This window comes from Colias eurytheme, chromosome 7 (genome assembly GCF_061535395.1).
Source record: "Colias eurytheme isolate Ceu_HAF_F1 chromosome 7, ilColEury1 Martin Lab GWU primary, whole genome shotgun sequence".
NCBI lineage: Eukaryota > Metazoa > Arthropoda > Insecta > Lepidoptera > Pieridae > Colias > Colias eurytheme.
Genome location: NC_142986.1, coordinates 9,474,851 through 9,482,000, shown reverse-complemented (window position 1 = coordinate 9,482,000; position 7,150 = coordinate 9,474,851).

Sequence of the window (7,150 nt, the reverse complement as noted above, 5' to 3'; positions counted from 1 at the left end):
ATCTGAAAGAAACTACAAAAGCAATCAAAACAAGCAATTACATATAAAATTACGGACTGATCTGGGAAATGTATTGCTTCATACGATGGATGGTGGTTGCTAAATAAATAAAAACAACATGGCGTCTAACAGCCACTAGAACAAATTAAAATTAATGCCATTTGTAGAACCGCTATGAAATTGCAAGTGTGCACCCTACGCTTTTATAAATAAAACTTAATTATGTTGTCAACGTCGTTTATCCTATTTTTTAAATTAATAAAGGAAAAATTATTTTTATTTAAGTATTTTTTATTTTATTGTCGTAAAAAAGTAGGCACCTTCAGATAGTAACTTTTTATGTAAATCATGAAATTATAATATTAGGTAAGTATTCAGGGTAATTAATGTAATTATTTTTTCTTATTACAGTGAACCAATGAATATTTCGGTAAAGATAATAAGTTATTTTTAATAAAGAAAGAACTTTCTTTGATTATCCTCCCTCCATCCTTTCCTTATTACATTTTTGGTGTTATAATATATGATTTAGATGATACGTACAAATAAAATTATTTAAAATCATAGATAATAATATGTCTACAGTACCAATCTATTATCTATTTATGTTCTGTAACTAATCAAAGAAAACTGTGGGTTGGTAATCAGATATCCAAAAGCCTTGTTTATTTATAGATTTTCATCATATGAAAATTTCCTATTTTCCAATGTCAGTACCTAATCACGTTTCAATAGGAAAACTAATATTATAAAGAGGAACGAATTTTCGTTTATTTGTTATGATTTTACCCAAAACTGGTTGATCGATTTTAAAAATTAATTGTTATTTGGAAAGTTGTGTAAGTATTTATATAGTAACATTTTATATCCCGGATCAACCTGGGCAAAACCGAGATATACAGTCTATCTATCTACATAATTATTTATATAAATAAAAATGAATTGCCAAATTTGTTGCTAAGCTTAAAACTCGAGAATGGCTCTACCAATTCGGCTATCTTTTTAGCACAAGGTAGGTTCTAATGCAGAGAAAACATGAAAAAGGGGCATAGGGCGGAACAACGTCTGCTGGGGCAGATAGTATAAAAAAAGCGTGTCAGGAGTGAAACTTCTTAGGCAAGATTCAAAGATTGTCGCCCACTCTTACACTATGACGTGAGTGTATTGCCATGACGCGACCTTGAAATTTTACTCTCAAGATGTGCGCCTAAAGAAAATCTAAATCTAGGTAAACATTTCCGCCTACGAAGCTCTTCAAAGCTGTAATCGGTACGTATTCAAATGAAAGCTGTTTAATTTATGAGCAATAATGGTAATTTTACTATTGAACATGAATTATTAGCAAATGTTCATGGATTTCATATTAAATTCCAATACCGGTTTCTCGTTGCTATAATGAAATTAGTTTTATGATTTACTATTTACCTATAATATGTATCATTTAATATGTAAGTATCTGTTTAATTATTTATATGTGTTGGTTTTGTTTTATTTAGAACTATCTGTACCCCGCGGTTTTACCCGCGTTGCACCGCTCCTGTTGGTCTTAGCGTTAAGATGCCTATAGCCTTCCTTGATAAATAGGCTATCTAACACTGAAAGAATTTTTCAAACATATCGGACCAGTAGTTTCTGAGATTAGCGCGTTCAAACAAACAAGCAAACTCTTCAGCTTTATAATATTGGTATAGATAATATAAAAATAAAGTCACGTGGCTATTTTAGGAAGAGATTTCAATTGAAATGGGTTTTCGAACATAATTATTCATTGTAAATAATATGAGAGCGTAAAGGCTTTTAGTTTAGTGGGTGCAAATGGACAATTTGACAGCTCTTTTCATTTACCATCAATTCCATGGTTGACACGTCTCAGTGTATTTCGGTGTATTTCTTTTATAGAAAGGCATTGTTGCGGCTCCCATGATTTTATACTTAGAGCATTAAGCCAATTTTATAGACTGTTGTTTTAGTTTGTACAAGCCTGAAGCCACAGATTATGCTTAAATATTGAAGATTTTGTCATTTTGATGCTGTTTAGTAAAATAAGTCAGACTCTTAATTATCTGGTCGGGATTAGTAGATAAGATATTGTATAATAATAATATACTTACTTAAATAATATTTTGGACTAAGGTCATCCCTTAAAAAATAAGTAAATATATGAGTAAAGCCACAGCATAGAGCGGGTTATAACCCTACCAATAAAAAAGGTTATGCCGCACTTCTTATGATTAAAGCCCAACGGTGAAGCGTTTTGCCACAAAAACTTGTGGGTGAATTACCATGATGTCTTAAACAGTATTATTTCACACACCACACTGAAATTGATACTGCTTTAATTAATAATAAATAAAATTCTTTATTGACAAAAGAAATGATACATTTTGAGATATTTAAGTCTCTGACTCCCAAACTAGAAAAAAACCTGTATGTCAGGAGTCAGCGCCCTTTTCCATAGAATTATCAATTAATAGTAAGTAGATAACGAAAGGGATATTAAAATAAATATTCGAACCGAAGTCGGGGGAAGCAACAAGTAAATAAATGCATCAGCGAATAACTACGTTTGTCATTTAATATGAATATGAAAAGAAAATTCATCGTAGAGTCCGCTGGATTTTCAATAACGACCGCCTGCATCAAAATTATAATATTCCAAGTAACTTCCATCCAATCTCATTTATTGTGCAAGATTGGATATTTCCAAGTATATGCCTAGATTCATCCTACGTATGCTATTTCGGAATTACAAAAATATTACGGAATTACGAAATATTCAATTTTGTGCAGGCTATTTTAAGTTTATTAGGTTTTCCCATTCTTCAGAAATGTATAGTTGTGAAAATACTTTTCATAATATTATTATTCGATATTAGATATTACCTAGGTTCCTGTATTAGAGTTCCTAATTCGAAATAGCAGTATCTACCTACGATCTACATACTTACATCAGAATAATTTATAAAAAATATACCGGCCGAATTGATAACCTCCTCCTTTTTTTGAAGTCGGTTAACATTTTTAGCTTAGATCAGTAAAATATTTACTTAGCTATTTTATTTTTGAAGTGAAAACTTCTTTAGCGGCGTTGGGTATAAAATCTTAAACTCGCGTCAGGACACGTGGCCTGATCGAAAAAGCGTAAGACGGACTTTTTTTTTAGCCCTTATATTCCATGCGTAAGACGGATACCATTCCAAAATATCAAACATGCTGAACGTTAATAATCAAGTTTTCACTTCTGCCGGCACTCCCGGAGTGCAACCCGTCTTTTTTTTTAATGATAACGATATAGTTATTACCTAGTTAGAAGGTATTGTGTAATTATTTTTTTTTTAGTTGGTACCTCTAAAGTTGGTACTTGATACCTATTTATTTCAGTTTTTCGATCTCCACTCTTCTCATGTTAAGTAAATAAAGGTAAGACAGGTTTGATTACATTTAAAATAAACGAAGATTAACCTATTTAACAAATAGTCAAAGCAGATGTATAACAAATATATCTCATTAAATATTAGCGTGAGTCTAAACAATCGTAATAGGCAATTATCTGAGCTTTAAGGATTAATTACAGCATCTAATGAGACACTCGCCTACGTCACAGGGTGAGAAAAAAGTCAATAAGTGGGGTCCACAGAGCGAGCAGCCTCGCGAATCAATTGCTGCGCGAGCTTGTCTTTTCTTCAGTCGGGACACGTCCACACTGACCCAGCGGCTTCACGCAGCCATATTATAAGTAAAAAGGTACAATTAGGTGACCAATACAATATTCGATAATAAAAAACACCTACATGAATACGCGATTAGACGTCAAAGATGACATGATTCAACTATCTTGAGATATATAGACAACTGAAATGAATTGCGTGTGATTGCGGTTAATTATTTACCACATTGATGTTGTAGCTATGTGTCACTCCCGGAGCGCTAATAACCAAGAAGCTTATATCTAATACACTGGAGATTTCAGTATGAACATTAACTTGTAACAAGAAAATATGACGTTGAATGACGCCTGGATGTTTTTTTATCCCTTTCACACCAACTTGCCAAGTTAGGTGTGAAAGGTGGTCATAGTGCAATCTCCAGTGTATTAGATATAAGCCTCTTGCTAATAACCTATCTATAACTTTTAACTTATAATGTCATTGTTCGCGAGGCTGCTCGCTCTATGGACACCAGCCTAATGTGCTTATCTGATGACCTTATTATGCGTCATTGATATAGCCACGTCACTATTACGAAGTATTATGGGGTAATTTATGACGTATGTGGTTGTAGGAAGCTTTTGGGTCATACGTAGGATATAAAAATTAGCTAGTTATATACATAGAGAGAAGGATTAGTGGCATAATACGGATAATGGAAATTGATGTCACGACAATTTTCTCCGAATATTTAATACGGTTTCTTTGTTCGGTTTCATTCTATTTTTTTATTACTTATTTGTTGCAAATAAATTATCAAACTTAATTTTATAAATGCAAAACTACCTATCGTAATCGTTTGCTTATATTGTAGACCCGTTTAACGGATTCGGATTAATTTTAATATATTAAATGAAGCCTTAAAAACATTTACTTTTTAATGTTATAAGTAGACATTTAATGATATAAAGTTTGAAAAGTAAGGGAAGGTAATCGTGGGTAACTCTACTTATTATTAGCTTTCTAATAATAAGTAGAGTCCTTCTATGTATATGTATAAACATATCATCTGAACTTAGTTTTGCCTTGCTTTTTGCAAAAAAAATACATAAACAATATCAAGTCAACAACTATTAGATTTATTAGGGATCAGTGAGGTTTATTGTTTTATTGGTGTCAAATTGCTAACAAGATTGCTCCTTTCGATGGTTTAGGTAAACTTAATATCTTTCTCTTTGGTGAATACTTAAAGGCCTCGCTCCATAAATAATAATTTGCACCGACAGGTATGTAGATATTTTTGTGCTGTATCCGTTTCTCGTAACAATCTCCAATTTCAATTTCTTTTCTTTAGCAGGACAAGAAACCTTTGTAATACAAAATAGTAGATAGGTAGGTATGAAGCGAAAATTGATAATTTCCCTTTAATTTCCAAAAACAAAAAATTAAGTGAGAGTGAAGGGAGCTAGCTGACACAGAATTCTTAAAACTTAAGTTACGAATGAAGGTAATCTAAATCCTTGTTTTTTTGTAGTGTCGGTTAACTAGAAAATAGACACAGTTGTCTCTATCAGCATCATAAAAGAAAATGGCAAAGTACAATCATTTAATTTAGATATATATAAGCTTAGGTACGTATTTCTTTTAATATATTAAATTCACATCGCGATAAATAAATGATATTTTCTCCACGTTAGCGTAGGGTATGTCTATCCATTTTAATATGGTTCATTTATGGCGGTTTTAGTCTAAGTGCTTTTCGTATTTTATTATTTTATTCTCAATGTTGTTGGTAAGTATACCTAATAAGTAAGTATACCTAATATGTATTATTGCTTAAAAATTAAACGTGTCGTTTCAGGTAGAGTTATGTTTTCGTTTTTGTTCTAATTTTTTTACGTGTGATTTTCATAAGTAATACAAACATACCTACCTTTATATTTAACTATGTGTAGATATGTAATAATTAATAATTCCTGCACAATAGTGAAGACAATCCAAAAGTCGTTTATAAAATTAGTTTTAGTACGTAGTTAGAGCGGTGTTATTTAATTACTATTTATGATTCAGAATTAAAATAACTAGAGCAAACTTACTAACTACTTAAGTATTTAGTTATATGATATCAAAACTTGAATGTGATTGCAAGTTATCAAAGCAAGTTTCGTCAATGGAAGACGCAACAAACAAAGCCCTCAGAGAAACTGTAACCTAAGCATTTTGCTATCGGAATTTCCCCTTGAAATTACATCTTTCAAATGAGCACCAAGAATGTCCTTTGAAATGCGATAAACAAGAAATAAAACGGAATACTAAAGGAATAAAATAACATTTCTGAATAAAAGCATTACAAGATTGAGATGTGGCGTTTTAAAAATATCCAATTTGCGTTCATTTTATGCGAATGTCGTTTACTTTTCAGTGAGATGTGATGTCTGGTTTTATATTACCCACATAAATTAACCTAATTTTCAACATTTCCTCAAACATTATATTATTATTCATATAAAACATAATATTATACGAGTATTAAATTGTTACCTATAGGCTTCATATAGGTAAGTCTTAATAGGAGTGATTGTATTTTGGTCATTGTGAACATTTTTTATGTAAAACTTCTTTAGCGTTGAGAGTAAAATTTCAACGTCGCGTCAAGGTGACGATTTTTTTTAATTTTGAATCTTGCCAAAGAAGTTTCACTCCTGACACGCGTGCACGGCACACATATTCTTTCTTATATAGAGAATAGGTAGGTACTAAGTTTGTTATTGCATCTAATTTAATAAAATATATTTAAGTACTCGTCTTATTTATAGAATGAAAATTATATATGGACAACTCAACACATCTAAAAACAACTCTTCATTGCATTTTTTTATTTCCATACACATGCTAATGTAACCATTTCATAGACTAGACGGGGTACAAACATGCTAGTTGAAGTTAAAACGCAGTGGGATTTCATTGTAATCAAAACTTTGTCCCGTCGTTCAATTATTTTTGTGGGCTTTCTGAATTCGTAAACTAATCATTTTATTCTGTGAATGTGATTTTTTGCACGTTCTAGTTAACATATGAGATCTATTTTTTCATGTTGACGTAGTAGTGGAACAATTGGTATAGAACAAAGATGATTATTTTCTGTAGTTTAGACAATAATAGATAGGTAGTTGATTGTTTGCGAGTTTAATTTCGAAGTGATTTCTTATAAAAGCATATAAAATGTGGATCGGTAGATTTTATTATAGAACTAGACTTCTGCCCGCGGCTTCGCCTGCGTTTTCAAAGGAAAACCCGCATAGTTCCCGTTCCCGTGGGATTTCCGTGATAAAACCTATCCTATGTGTTAATACAAGTTACCTTCTATATGTGTGCTAAATTTTATTGTAATCGGTTCAGTAGAATTTGCGTGAAAGAGTAACTTGAAACACACACACACAAATCCTCACAAGCTTTCGCATTTATAATATTAGTAGGATTAATTATTAATAAATATTAATATA